The sequence below is a fragment of the Narcine bancroftii genome, chromosome 11 (assembly GCF_036971445.1).
Source record: "Narcine bancroftii isolate sNarBan1 chromosome 11, sNarBan1.hap1, whole genome shotgun sequence".
NCBI lineage: Eukaryota > Metazoa > Chordata > Chondrichthyes > Torpediniformes > Narcinidae > Narcine > Narcine bancroftii.
The window spans coordinates 27,285,649-27,303,375 of record NC_091479.1 but is presented as its reverse complement, the minus strand read 5'-3'; positions in this window follow the sequence as shown (position 1 = coordinate 27,303,375).

The window sequence follows — 17,727 nt, the reverse complement described above, 5'->3', positions numbered from 1 at the left end:
TGGCAATTCGTTGACCTAATTCGGACCGGTGAGTCAGGCCTTAAGTTTGACTTCAGTTGCCGGTAGAAATGTTCTATAAGGCCATTGGACTGTGGGTGAATTGTGCTCCATGGTCTGAAGTAATGTGGGTCAGAAAACCAAATCTAGCCATCCAATTGATAATGAATGCTCTGGCAGTTGTCTCAATGTCACTGGATGGCAACGGGACGGCCTCTGGTCAGTGCGTGAAATGTTCTACAACTGTTCAAATATATCTCATGTTTTGAGATACTGGCAATGGTCTGAGCCGGTCCACACGAATGTGTTCCAACTGCCTGCATACCGCCGGGAAAGGTTGAAGAGGTGTCTTAGTGTGCCACTGAATTTTGGCTGTCTGGCAGGAGGTACATGTGCAGACCCATGGCGCGACACATTTTTTCAGACCATGACCTACATATTTATTTGACATAAGCTTGACAGATGTTCTGATTGATGGATGAGACAAGCTGTGTATCTGGTCAATAAGGTGTTGCCTCCAAGATGGTAGAATCACTGGTCGAGTGTAGCCCAAAGACATGTCACAAAGTAAGGTTGGCCCCCCAGTTGTGCTGCCCCATGCTGTATGTCCAGGTCAGTAATGGCCGTACTGTATGCCTGAACATCGGGGTCCATTGCCTGGACACTGGCTAATTCAGGAATATCAATGTCACCCTGAATATGATATACAGTCAGTCTGGACAGAATATTCGTGATGCCATTGTTTTTACCAGAAATATAGCGCACGTCCGTGGTAAATTCTGAAATGTATGAGAATGGCCCTGCTGTCTTGCTGACCATGGATCTGTTATTTTGCTGAAGGTAAAAACGAGTGGCTGGTGGTCTGTGAACACAGTGAAATGCCGACCCTCCAAAATAAATCGGAGTGCCGTGTGGCTCGACATAATGCACGATATTTCATCTCTGATGGCCATAGATGTTTGCTAAAGAATGCGAGGGGTTGGCAATGGCCATATTGACGTACTGCTCTAGAAACACACCCACGGCCATACTCGAGGCATCAGGACTAAATGTCAAGGATGTGTTGGGGTTAGGATAGGGGAGAATTTCTGCGTTGACTAAAGCGTCTTTGGCATCACAAACCTAACCTCTGCTCCCTTTGCTTTGTGGTGAGGATTGGAAACCGTGGTCAAAGAATGTCAGCAGCTGCTGGAATGAACCGGTGATAGAAGTTTTTCCTGCTCAAGAATTTCTGCAGGCCCTGAACCATGATAGGTGTTGGAAAAGCACGGACTGCCTCTACCTTGCTGGCTAAGGGAAAGACACCATGACCCATGATCTTGTGTCCCAGGAATCGATGGTGGACTTGCTAAATTGACATCTGCTAGGGTTAATGGGAAGACCAAATTCCTCCAGCCATTGGAACAGGCAGCTCTTGCAGTGCGAGATATCCTGTTCAGTTTGACTGGCTATGAGGATGTCATCCAAGTGTATGGAAGCGATTCTGCCCAATGCCTCTATAAGATGCTGGAAAGTTTGAACGTCGTTCTTCAATCCAAATGGTATCCTTAAAAAATTCAAAAAGCCTTAAAGGAATAATAATGTCTTCCTTATACACCGGGATCTGATGGTATCCCTTGACAAGGTCAACTTTGGAGAAAACTTGGAAAATGTGCAGATGGGCAGCGAAACCTTGCATATGAGGGAAAGGGTATCTGTCAGGTGTAGTTAATGAGCCGACGGTAATCACCGTAGGGTCTACATCCACCTGTTATTTTGGGTACCACGTGTCACCGTGATGCCCAAGGACTGTTGGAGCACTGAATGATGCCTTATTTCTCCCTTGCAATAAACTCTGCCCTTGCCTGCCGCAGTGAATCAGTTGGAAGATGACGAGAACTGGCGTAAATCAGCGGGTCTGAAGTGTCTATGTAATGGGACACACCCTGGGCTGTTTTGGAGGTATTGAAATTAGGAGATAATAGCAGGAAATTCATTGAGCAGGACAGCATAGACATCTTTGTGCAGGATATGGACCCCGAGATTGGAAACTCCCCCTTTGCTGCAGACCAGTGGGTATGTTTTCAAAGTGGTGGCATGAACCCATTTCCTCCGCTTCACGTCTACTGGCAAGTCATGCGACCTTCAAAAATCTGCACACAAAATGACCTGTGCAATGGAAGACAATATGCAATTCCAAAGGAATGTCGCACCTCCTTTCCCAATTGCGACCTGTCCTATGCCAAAGCAGGGAATTGTAGTTCCATTTGCTGCTTGAAGAGCTCGGTGTGGTTATTTAAGTGTTTTTTTCAAAATAGGTTGGCAGGATATTTGTACTTACCAGCGTCGTCTTGAAGATACAATAGGACAGTCGGTACTTGTGCCAGCTGCCGAGGCCCCAACTGACAGCCGTTTTTTTAATTTCCTGCCTTTTTTCTCTAATAGATAAATGGTGGGACACATTTATGGGCTTTTTTCCCCATTGGTGATGGTAAAAACACAATTCTCACCGCCTGTCAGTGCATTCATCCTTCTTTAACTGAACTGCAGATAGAAGAGGCTTGTAGGAAACAGGAGATGGATCTACTGATCAAAGAGGCTGTTTGTGAGCAGACACTTGCGTTGGAGTTTGATCGAGCCTGTCAGCCTCCCACGCTACATCATAGGGATGGCAGAAATCCATGTTAACGATTGGTATTGCGACACGACCTGGGAGTTTGGACAGGAATAGAGTCTCAAAAAGTAAACAATGAGAATGGCCATCTGCTAATACGAGCATCTCATTCATTAGATCAGATGGATCCCTGTCACTCAGGCCCTCCATATTTAAAAGCTCATGTCTAGTCAATTCCAGGAGAAATAGGCAGAACCTGGTTTAACTGCAGCCGTGGTGGCAGCAGCTGCAGTCGTGTCCATGATCACTGGAGATTCAAGCTTCGGCTGAATCTTGCATTCGGGGCTCACCATTTCTGGCGGCAACTTCAGTACAGCTACTAAAGTCATATACATACCCACGTTAGTCAACACAAGACTGCTTTATTCAAACTTTACAGACTTCTTTTATATACCGCATTACTTGTCAGGGAAGATATTACAGCGGTGCTCAAGCAAGAGACTGGAGGTCTCATTGAGGGAGGCAGTGTGGGTAAAACTAAAAAATAAGAAGGGTGAGGTCACTATTATAGGGGTACATTATAGTCTGGCAAATGGGAAGGGAGAACTAGAAGAGCAAATGTGCAAGGAATTAGCTGACATCTGCAGTAGGAATAGGGTGGTGTTGGTTGGGGATTTCAATTTTCCTAACATCGATTGGGAAACACAGTCAGTGAGAGGGCAGGATGGCTTAGAGTTTATACAATGTGTTCAGGACTGCTTTTTGCAGCAGTATGTGGAGATGCCCACTACAGGGGGGGGGCAATGTTCGATCTGTGGTTGGGGAATGAAATGGGATGGTTAACTGGGTAAGCAAATATGCAGATGATATGAAAATAGGGGGAGTGGTGGATGTTGAGGAAGGTTTTCTTAGATTACAGGATTTGGTTTGTTTGGAAAAGTGGACTGAAAGATGGCAGAAGGAATTTAATGTTGACAAGTGTGAGGTGCTGCATTCCAGAAAAAATAACCAAAATAAGACATATGCAGTTAAGGGAAGGGCATCGAGGAATGCAGAGGAAGAGAGGGATCTTGGAGTTACGGTACAGAGTTCCTTAAAGGTGGATTGCCACGAAGACAGGGTGGTTATGGCAAACTGGCCTTCATATATCATAGCATAAAGTACAGCTGGAAAATGATGCTGCGATTGTTGAAGGTATTGGTGAGGCCAGGTTTGGAGTATTGTGTTCAGTTCTGGTCTCATTTGTCAAAGGAAGGATAGAGATAGGTGGAGAGAATGCACAGAAAATTTACAAAAATGTTTCTTGGCTTACAACATCTAGAATCCAGAGAAAGATAAAGGAGACTGGAGGGCTCATCGAGGAAGGCAGTGTGGGTAAAATGAAAAAATAAGAAGGATGAGGGTACTATTATTGGGGTATATTATAGGCTGCCAAATGAGACATGGTGAGACATTATTAAGAGTTTGCTATCGATCCATGGAACCAGCAGGATTAAATTAAGCCCTGTGAATGTCCTGCACCTACCCGCAGAAGACACCACTAATCAACGTGCCGTTCCTCGGCATGCAGCACCGTCCACGTGTGGTCCATTAAATGGGTGAGTGCCCAGTGGTCTGTTTTATGGTATTGCGCGACATCGGAGAACCGCGTCACCGACGGTTCACAACGTGGGCTGTGTGCCCGCTTGGCCCTCTACATATATTTATTTCGATTATTCATTTGGTCATTACGTGCTGCATATTGTGTGCTTTTGTGCAGGAACCATGGTAGTTTTGTCGGGTTGTAGATGTACGACCCAGTGCATCACTCCATGGATTCACAGAACATTACAGCACCGATACAGGTCCTTCAGCTTTTCTAGTCTGTGCCAAACTCTTATTCTGCCTTGTCCCACTGACCAGCATCCAGTCCATCACCCTCCATCTCCCTCGTATCCCTGAACTTGTCCAAACTCTTCATTGCTAACACTGAGCTCACATTAACTCAAGCAGCTGGCAGCTTGTTCCACTTTCCCACCACCTTGTGTGGAGAAGCTCCCCCTCATGTTTTCACTAAACTTTTCCCCTTTCATCCTTCGCGCATGTATTAAGCATTTCTCCAAGAGGCAGACTCTCAAGAAAACAACCTCTATCCTCAAGGATCCTCACCACCCTTCTTCACACTGTGATCACCAGGGAAACAGGTCCAGGAGCATGAAGACGAACACCCAATGGTACAAACACAGCTTCTCCCCCTCTGCCATCAGATTTTTGAATGGACAAGGAACCACAGTCACTCCCTCACTTACTCTTCATTTTGGACAAATGGATTTCTTTTTTTAAAATGTAATTTAGTACAATATTTGCACCTGTATTGTTGCCACAAAACGACAAATTTTCTGACATGTTCATCACAATAAATTTTTAATTCTGAACACTGCGCATACATCAAAAAACAATCATAGCTCAAAAAACAATTTCAAAAGATGAATTAACTATTTCCATGCACCCTCCCCTTTTATGTCTATTTTTCTAAATCCACTCCATGATCGAGACTTCTCCACTTAACCCAACCCACATTTCTTCTCCCATTCAAAGTACTCAGTAATACACCAAGAAACTAAAATAAAATCTCAATGCTGGAAATACTCAGCAGGTCATCTACTGGAAAAATAATCGGAGTTAAAACCTTCAGGTCGATAACCTTTCACTGGGATTCAGAAAGATGATCAAACAAACCTGATTCTCTTTGCTGAGAAAAAGAAGAGGGGAAATAACAAACTGAATACGTGGTATGAAAAGCCCGAGCAGCAGAAATGGCAGTGGTGCTGGATGAGTGGAGTCGACTCATTGATCAGCACATCTGTCTGGATGGAGGGGTAAAGGATAAACAAGGCAAACATGATGTCGTCACTGTGAGGTTCAATACGACAGCTGCAGAGAATCTGAAATGAAGGAATGGTGAAAATACTTGTTTTTGGATCAATGTGACAAAATTTGATCTGACAAAAGAAAACAAAATTGTTTTGCTCTGCCAGAACTCTCTAGATCAGGGGGCACAATAAAATAGTCCAGAAGCCAACATTATGAAATTGAACAGAGAAATTGTACAACTCGGCAGCAAGAGATAAAACACAGTTACATAATTCCATGAAAGTGGTGTCACAGGAAGACAGGGTTCAAAAGACAGCTTTTGTCATCTTGGCCTTCATTAATTAACATATTTTAATTAGGAGTTGGGAAGTTATTGGATAAGATGTTGGTGAGGCCACATTTGGAGTATTGTGTGCAGTTCTGGTCAACTCGCTATAGGAAGGGTATTAGTAAGATTGAAAGAGTGCAGAGAACATTTACGAAGACGCTGCCAGGTCTTCAGGAGTTGAGCTACGAGAAAGGTTGAACAGGTTGGGACTTTATTCCTTGGAGTGTCGAAAAATGAGTAAGAGATTGCTTAAAGTGGAATATGAATGGGAAAAAAGGCTGAGAAAGACTGCAGTGGACCCAATTGTGAAGGAGAAAATTTCCTTGAGAAAAGTTGTCATTGGCCTATTTTCTCTGGAGTTATGAAACATGCACAGAACAAATCAATGAGGTACGATTAAAACAGTGGTTTTCAAACTTTTCAAACTTTCTTTCCACTCACCTCCCACTTTAAGTAATCCCTTACTAACAGAGCATAAGGATTAAGTAGAATATGATCCTGGGGGTGGGGGTGGGGTGGTGGAGGAGTTTGAAAATCACTGCTCTAGATGAAAAGGTTTCTCCATCTCCGTTTTAAGCAGACATCCTTTTATTCTGAGGTTGTTCCCACTGATCCTAAACTCTTGCACAACTGGCAAAATACTCTCTATCCAGCCCTTTCACTATTCAGCAGATTTCAATGAGGTCCTGCCTCATTCTTCTAAACTCGGGCGAGTACAGGCCCAGAACCATCAAATGCTCCTCAAACATTATTCCTCTCATCCCCAGGATCATTCTTGTAAACCACCTCTGGGCCATCACATCCTCTCTTAGAAATGGGGCCTACAATTGCTCACAACACTTACGAGATCAGGACAACCAGAAGGTGGTCACGGGAGGGGAAGCCAGCTGCAGGACTGCCTAGAGTCCCTGGATTGGATCGTGTTCAAGAACTCAGCTGAGGAACTGAATCACTGTACCAGGACCATAGCGAACTTTATCAAAACAGCTGTGGACGAGGGTGTCCCCACCAAATTGTTCAGGGAGTTTTCTCAACCAGAAATCCTGGAATGACAATATCCAGAAATTGCTGAGAGCCAAATCACAGTTTGGAGATACAGATACACAAGGAGCCAATACGAACCATGGAAAGCCATCTTGCAGGTGGTGGAGATTCAGCACAAGAATGGAAACAACAAAGGATACCCGTCAGCTGTGTCAGGGGCCTAAATGATATAAAGTGCTGCAAAAACAAATCTGGTGCAGTGGGAGGCGGCAAAGCCTCACTCCACATGAACTCAATGCCTTCTTCACCTGATATGACCACTAGTACAGGGAAGAACCATCGCAAATCCCCCCTCCCCCACTACATCTCTTGATGATCCGCTGCTATCAGTAACCAAAGATGACAATATGGGCTGCCTTCAGGATAGTGAATCAAAGGAAAGGATCAAGCCTGGATGGAGAACCCAGCAGAGGATTGATAACCTGTGTTGACCAACTGGCCATGGATATCTTCAACATCGCACTCCGACAGGGAGTGGCACCCACCTGTTTCAAATAGGCATCAAATATATCAGTTCCAAAGAGTGGGGTAACCTGCCTAAATGATGATTAACGAGTGACACTCACATCCAGTGATGAGGTGGATTGAGGGGATGGTGTTGAAGTACATCAACTCCTGTCCAAGGGGCGACATGGATCGATTCCAATTTACCAGACCTATGGCAGATGTCATCTTCACTGGCTCTGCCAAAACCCTGAAACACCCAGAAGACAAAGGTGCATCCATCAGAATGCTCTTTATTGACTAGAGTCTGGCATTCCATACCATTCTCCCATCAAAGTTGATGAGCAAACTCCAAAGTCCTGGGACTCCATAACATACTGTGCAATTGGATCCAGAATTTCTTCATCTCCAGGCCCCAATTAGTGTGGATTGGCAAGAACAACTCTTCCAAAATCTCCATTAGCTCCCAAACACCAGAGGGTTGCATATTTCACCCCTGCTCGACTCGCTTTACATCTACAGCTGCATAGTTTGGTATGACGACACCATCTACAAATTCACTGACGATAGCACAGTCATGAGCTGCATGAGGAATGGCAACGAGTCAGCATTCAGGAGGGAGATTGAAAGCAGGGTTCAATCGCGGACCAACAACAACCTCGCACTCAATGCCACCAAAACCAAGGAGATGATTGTCGACTGTAGGAAGAAAAAAAGATGGGCATTGCCTTAATTGGAATGGTTTTGGTTTTTATAAACACACACACACACACACACACACACATATTTGTGCAGAGTGGAGTTAGAGTGAAGTAAAAAGTGTTGTTATTAATCTTTACCAATGAAAATTATTGTTTGAAGATGCCATTGTCCTGTGAATTATCATGGACCATTTTATGCGAATATTAATCTTTAAAGTTACAATAGTTGATATATATTATCAAGTTATTTTGTGGGTTGGATTCAGGGATACACACACAATCCTTTGAGATGCCAGAAGGCAAGCCATGTACGGAGATGAAACGTCTGCTCATTCTGCATCTGAAACCGAAAGAGGAAAACCTTCATGATGGTCCTTGAGATACTGGAGTGTTTGCTTTATTAAAAACGGAAGAATTTGTGTTGTCAGGAAAGACTGCTGATCAAATCGAGAGACCATCTGTTGATTATCTGTGTTCTTAAAATTGAAACTAAGTCAATAGATTGCTGAGAGATGACAGCTGTTCGAATAAGCGAGTTCTTGATTCAAGGCTGGAGTCCATTGGCTCATGATTCATACTTTTGAAGAGGCTGAATGGACTTCAAAGGCAGAAATGACGGCACGTGTCATGGGATGAGCCATTCTGGAGAAACATTACAAATGAGAGGCAGAAGTTGTTGTCCATGCTGTGGGGAAGAGAGGATTGAAGATACAGTCGTCAGAGAAGGTACAGTTACATCGTCTTCTCCTTTCACCAGGAGTAACAAGTGGATTTTGAAGGAGGAAGACCATTTCTAACCGTCTCTTTGAGATTAAGAGAGCAGCCTCGTTGAGACCGTGGAAATGGCCACTTTTGATGAATAAAGCCAAAGTCATCTTTAAATGCAGACTTAGTTCAGCCCTTGACTGAGTTGATGAAATCTTGGTCGAAGAAAATAGCCACTCCACTGTCTCTTTGAAAAGTCAACAGATTCATCATGTGGAACAGATTCTGAAACCTCCCTGCAAGAGAGGAAAATAAACTCTCGCAGGGTAAGTTTCAGAGCAATGTTTTTTCATCCAAGGAATTCAGACGAGTTTGAAAGAGGACCGATGACGAGGTTTTGAAATCCTTCAGTTGCTTTTGCCACAATTTAAAGAAATCAACATGGTGTGAAACGACTCAAATCCAGATACAACCCTTCACAAATTGAGCTCTTCCAGCTCCATTGGGTTCAACCAGCGAAAGATGAGGGGGTAAAGCCACAGGGTTAGAGAGAGTCATCAGGTCAAACAGACATAGAGCAAAGAGAAAGAGACATCAAACATGTTGTGGGTTTGTCCCTTCATCGAGGAAAGATGAGGAAGAGAAGGTCAGAAATGGGACCATTAAATTGTGGGGGTGGAGGGCAGGAGGAAGCCAACACACAGAGAGGGGACTTGGGTACCTGGGGAAAACAAGCGGTTCCCTCCACCCCCTGCCCTACGCCTCCCCTGCCCTACGCCTCCCCTGCCCTACGCCTACCCTGCCCTACGCCTCCCCTGCCCTACGCCTCCCCTGCCCTACGCCTCCCCTGCCCTACGCCTCCCCTGCCCTACGCCTCCCCTGCCCTACGCCTCCCCTGCCCTACGCCTCCCCTGCCCTACGCCTCCCCTGCCCTACGCCTCCCCTGCCCTACGCCTCCCCTGCCCTACGCCTCCCCTGCCCTACGCCTCCCCTGCCCTACGCCTCCCCTGCCCTACGCCTCCCCTGCCCTACGCCTCCCCTGCCCTACGCCTCCCCTGCCCTACGCCTCCCCTGCCCTACGCCTCCCCTGCCCTACGCCTCCCCTGCCCTACGCCTCCCCTGCCCTACGCCTCCCCTGCCCTACGCCTCCCCTGCCCTACGCCTCCCCTGCCCTACGCCTCCCCTGCCCTACGCCTCCCCTGCCCTACGCCTCCCCTGCCCTACGCCTCCCCTGCCCTACGCCTCCCCTGCCCTACGCCTCCCCTCCCCTCCTCCCCCTGCCCTTCCCCTGCCCTTCTCCCCCCTGCCCCTCTGCCCCCTCCCCTTCCCTCCCCTCCCCTCCTTGCCCAGCCTCCACCTCACCCTCCAACTCCCCCTTACCCCTGCCTGGCCCCGCCCCCTTCCCTCCTTGACCTGTCCCGCCCCCTCCGGGCTCCCGCCCCTTCTTCCCACAGGCCATGAGATTGACAAGGCAACATGAGCTGTCTGGGAGCAAAGAATGAAAAGGGGGAGAGGAATATGGACTGATTACAACAGCTCAGCCAGCAGGAGAGAGGGGCTGAAGGGCTTGTTTCTGTGTTGTCTATCTGGACCACCTTTTGAGTTCAAGCTTACAAAAACCCAACCATTTTTTAATTTAATAATAATGGTACAGAATGAATCAAGAGACAAGATGTCTGTCCAGCAGCGAGCATCGAAGGCACTTCCTGAAACCGAGGCTCTGAAACTACAGGGAGGTTCTGGCCGGAATGAGGCCCCACTTCTGCTAGAAGGAGGAGAGGAGAAGCAGGGATAATGTAGGGGAAGGGGTGAGGAAGGGAGGGGGTAGAGATACCTTCTTCCATTCACCTCCCCTTTCCTCCACCCTGTTCCCCGTCCTGGGTAAACTTGTACCTCTCACTTTGTTCATTTTAGATTGGTCACAGTGTTCTAGCTACCGAAAGAAAATAGACACCCACACCGAGAGTAGTTCAGTTTAAACAAATGTTTATTACAAATTCAAAAGCTGATTTCAAACTAAATTATGCAAGCCCTTCCCAATTATACTTATCAACGCCTGGACTGGTCCCAACTGCCGAAGCAAGGCAATGACTGCACACTTAGGTTGTCGGGCGCCGGTCGCAGCTTCTCGACCTCCCTCGACTGGGACGTTAGCTGGACCCTAGAAGTTCTTCTTGCTGAAAGATGTTGCCACCTCTCGGAGAGTCTCAAACTTCAGCAGCGGGACCATGGCTTATATTACCCAAAAACTGCTTACCCAAGCATCTATTCCCAGCGCAGTAAGAAAGATAAGCGAGCAAGCTAGCATGTTAGGCTTCTAACAAATAACATAATTTTCAGCTTATCACTTTGAATACAATGGTTATTTTGCATCAAGGCTAGGCCTCTGACAGTCTGTTCCAAAACAAGGAGGAAGATTAAATGTTCTTGGTACACAGATGTCCTTTTGTCAGATAACTGCATCTCTGGTCCCTTGGTGGAATTTAGCTTAAGTCTGCTGATTCTAAAACACAAGCAGGTTCTCAGCCTTGCAGAAGCAAAGGTTGCAAAAGTAAAAAAAAACACAGTTTAAATCTTCCATTACATTCCCCTCCCCATTCCCCTGCCCATTCCCCTCCCCATTTCCTTCCCCCGCTCGCCTCCCGGTTCCCCTCCCCCTTCCCATACCCCTACTCCTAACTCTAACCCCTAACAAACCCTAACCTTAACACTACCGATACCCCCATCACTACTCCACATCCCCTAACTCTACCCCTACCCCATCCCCTAACCCCAACCCTAATACTACCCACCTTCCTCTAACCCAAACCCTCACCCCTCCTCTACCTCCTACTCCTACCCCCTTCCCCTAAACCTAATACAAACCCACTTCCCCGAACTCTAAACCTAACCCTAAACCGAGACCTAATCCTAGCCCATGTCTCCTAACCCTAACCATGATGTTACCTCTATCCCGGCCCTAACCCTGACTCTCACCCAACCCAAGCCTAAACCCTACCCCTATCCCCTACACCTATCTCCTTCCCCAAACCATACCCCTTACCTCTATCTCATACCCACACCCCCAAGCCTACCCCTTACTCAACCCACTTCCATTACCCCCTTTCTCCTACCCCCTTCCCCTACCACTCCTTCCCCTAGGTTAGGGTAGGAAGGGGAAAGGGGGAGGGGGAAGGGGAGGTGAAGGGAGGAGGGCTGGGGTTAGGGCATAGGTGTGAGGGAAGGGGAAGGTAAGCAGGAGGGGGTTGGGATGGAGGAGGGGTAGGGGAGAAGGGGGGCAAGTGGGTGAAGAGACATGGAAGATGCAGGGAATGGGGTTGGCAGGGCCAGAGGGAGAAGAAGGGGAGAGATTCAAGCCATCATGATGTTGTCCGTCCTCTGTTCAGCTGGGATGCGAGGTTCTTCTGGACTCGTGTCTTGTCTCTAAGATCGCTCCTTCTCCTGGGAAGAGAAATACGAGTGATAGAGATGCTGTCTCCGAGGCCTGATCATAATGATTTTGGAGGGTCCCAACTCTTCCCATCACCCCCCTCCCTACCCCTTCACACTAGGGCCTTTCCACTTCCTCTGCTTTACCTGAGGAAGTGTGTTTTAGAGAAAAGCACAATCTATCTGTGCAGAGCTCAGAGGACCGTGTCCCCATCAGGCAACACCCTGGTTCAGCACTACATGGCAGCAAGATGCTGGACAAATTATGGATCGATTGGTCGAGTCCCTTCAGCTGACCCATCTGAACCAACCCCAGGACAATATTACCCTTCACTCCCTCACACCAGTACCCTCTGTTTTTCTTTTATTCCTGTCCCCATATTAAAATCTTTTTTATGCCTTTTTGGGACCAGCCTCCTTTTAATCAAATATTATAACAATTAATATCAAATCACAATGTTACAGTGTTTACAAATATATACAAACATATAAAAAAGAAAAGAAAGGAAAATAAACTAAGATACTACTGTAGCGGCGGCTACTCTGTTACTGAATGACCTCACAACCAGACGGGTTGAGTTCAGTGAGCAAAAACTCCTTTATTCAGGTCTGCCTGGCTGGTCTTATGCTCCCAGCCCGGACCTGGCTGAGAAGCACACCGGGGGCCCTGACGTCGCTGGGGGGTCACTTAGGACGCAGGTTGCGGGCTTCTGAGTCTGATGCCGAGGTCAGGGAGAAACCCCCGACAGCGCCATTTTGGCTGGCTGCCCCGCCACGTGCGTGACATGAGGGGCTGGATCGCCTGCCTCTTGGCTTGCCGCCACACAGCCCCCCCAGAACCGGCACCAATGGCCTTTTTTGCCGGGCGGCATCGCTTCTTGGGTTGAGCCGCGACCACTGGCTCGTTGGGGTCGAGGTGTGCTGTGTTTAATCTGTCCACAGTAAACAGTTCCCTCTTACCACTGACGTCTGGTGTGAAGGTTGATCCCGAATGCTGGATGACTCTGTACGGCCCTTCATATGGTCTTTGAAGGAGTGCTGTGGAAGGGCCTCATCTGATAAAAACATACTCTGCGAAATACAGCTCAATGGGGATGTAAAGGCTTGTGTGCCATGTCTGGGCAGTGGTGGGAGTGTGAAGGAGTCCAACTGGGCCTGGAGGCAGAGAAGTAAACCATGAGGTGACCGTTGCAGGTTGTGAGATGCATTGATAACTCACCAGGGAGGGCTAGTGGTTTACCGTAGACCAGATCAGCAGATGATATCTTCAGGTCTTCTTTGGGTGTCGAGCGGATTCCCAGGAGTACCCAAGGCAGCTCATCCACCGAGTTGGGGCCGGTGAGGCAGGCCATAAGTGCCGACTTAAGGTGGCAATGCAATCGTTCGACCAGTCCATTCGCAAGTTGGTGATAGGCCGTTGTGTGATGCAGCTCATTTCCCAGTCTATTGATGAGCTGTGCCCAGAGTGCAGAGGTGAACTGCGTGCCATATTCGCTGGTGAGGTGGGCCGGGACGCCGAACCAGGTAACCCAACCGGTCAAAAGTGCTTGGGAGCAGGAGTCCATGGAGGCATCTGGCATTGGGATCACCTCAGGCCAACGAGTGGTGCAGTCTACCACTGTGAAAAGGTAGCAGTTACTTTAGGAAACGGGTAAGGGGCTGGCAATGTCCACATGTATGTGGCTGAAACATTCTCGGACGTGTTCAAAATCCTGCATGGGCATTCTGGTGTGGCTGTGTATCTTGGAAATCTGGCAAAGGGTGCAGGTTCTGGCCCAATCCACAATCTGCTTTCGAAGCCCGTGCAAGACGAAGTGTTCTGCCACCATATTAACCTTGGACCTGATGGAAGGGTGGAAAATGTCATGGATCTGGTGAAGACTTGCCTGCGCCACTGCTGTGGAACCAGTGGTCGCAGGGTGCTCATCACTGAGAGGATTCGGGAGGATCTGGAACTGTAGGCCCATGATGGCTGTCCTGAAGGCCTGCATCTCCTCATCGGACTTCTGATCCGGGCCAAGCTGGTCGTAGTCTAGGCTGGGTATCAGCGAGCAAATGGCCGGTTGGGAGAATGCTTCAGTGACCACATTGTCTTTCCCTGCCTTGTGCTGAATGTGGATGGTGAACTCCGATACAAAGGACAGGTGACGGTGTAAGTGGGCCGACCAGGGATCTCTAGCTATAGCGAGAGCCTGAGTGAGGGGTTTGTGGTCAGTATAAATTGTGAAAGGCCTCCCCTCCAAGAAATAGCGAAAATGAGGCACAGCAAGGTACATGCCCAGCAACTCACGGTTGAAAGCATTATACTTGCAGTCTGGCAGATGAAGAAGTTGGCTAAAGAATTCCAGTGGTTTCCACTGTCCATTAACCTGCTGCTCCAAGACAGCACCAATGGCAATGGCAGAGGCATCGATGGAGAGCACCATAGGAAGGTCGGTACGTGGGTGGAGGAGCAGGGTAGCCTTCACGAGGGCAACCTTCGTGGCTTTGAATGCCCTGGAGTCCAGGCGAGTATCTTGTCCTTGGCGAAGAGTGGCTGCATGATGTGTGCAGCTCCTGGAATGAATCGGTTATAGAAGTTGACCATACCTGCGAACTCTTGTAGCCCCTTGAGGTTGTCCGGGCATGGAAAATCTCTGATTGCAGTGACCTTCATAGCAGCTGGTGTAGCTCCTTCGGCCATGATGATGTGGGCCAGAAACTGCATGGACTCTTTCCGGAACTGGCATTTGGCCAGGTTGATTGTTAGGCCAAATTCGGCCAGTGCAGGTGAGAATTGATTTGTGCCCAGTCTCTGCTAGCGACAAGAATGTCATCCAGATAAATGAACATGAAATTCAAATCCCTGCGCACCATATTCATGAGGTGCTGGAAAGTCTGGGTGATGTTTTTGAGCTCGAAAGGCATGCGTAGAAATTCGAACAAGCCGAAGGGGATGATGATAGCCGTTTTGGGGATGTCCTCAGGCTACAATGGGATTTGATGACACACGCACACCAGATTAACCTTGGAGAATAACCTTGCGCCATGCAGATTGGCTGTAAAATCCTAAATGAGAGGAATGGGGTAACGGTCAGATACTGTCGTGTCATTAAGCCATCACTAATCTCTGCAGGGGCGCCAGCCACCGGAGGCTGTGGACCAGATGGAGCGGCGAGGCCCCAGTTCCTGCAGATGCGAGAACTCCTCTTTCACTATCTGGAGCTTATCCGGCAGGTTTAACAGTAATGTACAATAAACTGTGTCAGATACTGTGACACGAGGTTCACAATGGGGAGATTATTTAACAGTGATATACGGTAGAGTTTGGCAGATACTGTGACATCAAGTTCACAGTAGTGAGAAGGTTTAACAGTAATGCATGATAAGCTGTGGTAGATACCGTGATACCAGGTACACAGTTGGAACAAGGTTTTATGGTGATGTCATATTAACTGTGTCAGATAAAGTGACACCAAGTTCACATTGGGGAGAAGTTTATGGTGATGTACGGAAGACTGACGCAGATACAGTGACACCGCTTTCACAATGAGGAGAAGGTATATCAGAGAAGGAATATACTGTGACTCCAAGTTTACAGTGGGGAGAAAGTTGAACTGTGATGTACGATAAATGGTGAGAAAAACAGTGAAAAATGGGTCAACGTGGGGAGAATGTTTAACGGTGATGTATAGTCGACTTTGGCAGATACTGTGACACCGTGTTCATAGTATTGAGAAGGGTTAACAGAGATGTGCGGTAGAATAAGGCAGATTATATGACTCCTGGTTTACAGTAGTGAGAAGGTTTTAAAATGATGTACAATAAACTGTGGCAGATACTGTGAAATCTGGTACACAATGGGGAGGAGGTTAATGGTGATGTACGGGAGACTACGTAGATATGTTGATACTGGGCTCAGAGCAGGAAAAAAAAGCTTTATTGGTGATGTATGGGAAACTGAGGCAGTTACTGTGACACTGGGTTCATAGCGGGGAAAATGTTTAACAGAGATGTACGATAACCTTTGGTGAACATAGTGACACCAGGTTCACATGGGGGAGAATGTTTAACGGTGATGTACAATCAATTGTGGCAGATACAATAACACCAGGCTCACATTGGGGAGAAAGTTTACTGATGATGTCTGGTAGTCTTTGGCAGACTCTGTAACACCAAGTTCACAGTAGTGAGAAGGTATAATAGTGATTTACGATAAACTATGGCAGATACAGTAAAAACAGTCTCACACTGGGGGGAAGGTTTAATGGTGATGTGTGGTAAACTTAGGCTGATACTTTAACACCAAGTTAACAGGGGGAGAACATTTAATGTTGATTAAAGGTAGACTGAGGCAGAAACTAAGAGACGGGATTCAGAGTAATGTGAAGGTTTAACAGTGATTTACTATAAACTGTGTCAGATGGCACAGAGGGTAGACGTGTGGTTCCACCCTTCCCCAGTTAGACTATTAAATGCTCAATTTTAAAAGTTGTAAAAGTGATTATAGACTTTGGAATAGTGGAGGATCGAAATGGCTGCAAATATGAAAAAATCGAAAACTCAGTTACAGAAGAAATTACCTTACAAAAGTGTTGAAGAATCGAGGCCTAGTTCAAGTTGAAGCAACGGAGTCATTGACTGGAGTCCCCAAGCCTCAGAAGACTCCTGCCCGGCTTAGTATTACACCGGCACCATCTTGTGCAATCACAAGATGGTGCAGGCTCAGCGATGAGTTCGGCCGGTTTCAACTCATACGCTTGTTAACTCGGGTGCGAGGGCGGGCCAGCTGCGTACCTGCAGCATTGCCTGGTGGTCCGGGGGTGTGCAGTGTAGCGTCGGAAGACGCACCTGTGCGGTGGGTGGCCCTACCAGGCATGCGCCATGCGCCGAGGGTCCACGAACCTTTGGAGAAGGTGTGGGCTATGGGGGAGCCCGAGTGATGGCCAGCTGACGAGGTAGGCATACTGTTGTCGGGTGTCCAGACCCGCAGCTGCACTGGAAGAGGACCTACTGCTTTGGAGTAAGAAGAGAGCTCAACTTCATTTGAGTTTGAAGAACTGGGGACTGAGGCAAAAGACGGTCGGCTTCAACGGGAGGTGATGGATCCTGGACTGGATTCTGTGTTTCCAATTCTGGAAGGGATTGCTCAGCTCATGGAAGATATGGCAAATATATCAATGCAGATGACTCATCAGATGACTCAAGGATTTTCAGAAATGAAAACTAAAATGAACACTGTGTGTGAAGAAATAACTTTTATGAAGCAAGATATTAATGTAGTTAAGAGTGATGTTATGAGATGGACACGATCAGTGGATACTGTGCAAGATCATTTTAAAAAGATTGAGGAGGCTTTCTTGAATGCAAGAGTCAAGTGGAGCATAATAGAGATAAAATGGAAATAGTGGAAGATCCTTTTGTAGATTGGGGGATTCAGAAGAAGGAATTATTGAAGAAGTTTGACTCATTAGAAAACCAAAGTCGTAGAAATAATGTTAAGATAGTAGGTCTTCCGGAAGATATGGAAGGTTTGGATCCCGTGAAGGTTTTGAAGAAATGGATCCCAGAAGTGTAGGGCAGGTAATTCGTTCCAGATGGACTGGAATTAGATCGAGTGAACAGAGCTTTAAGGAAGAAACCGTTTCCAGGCC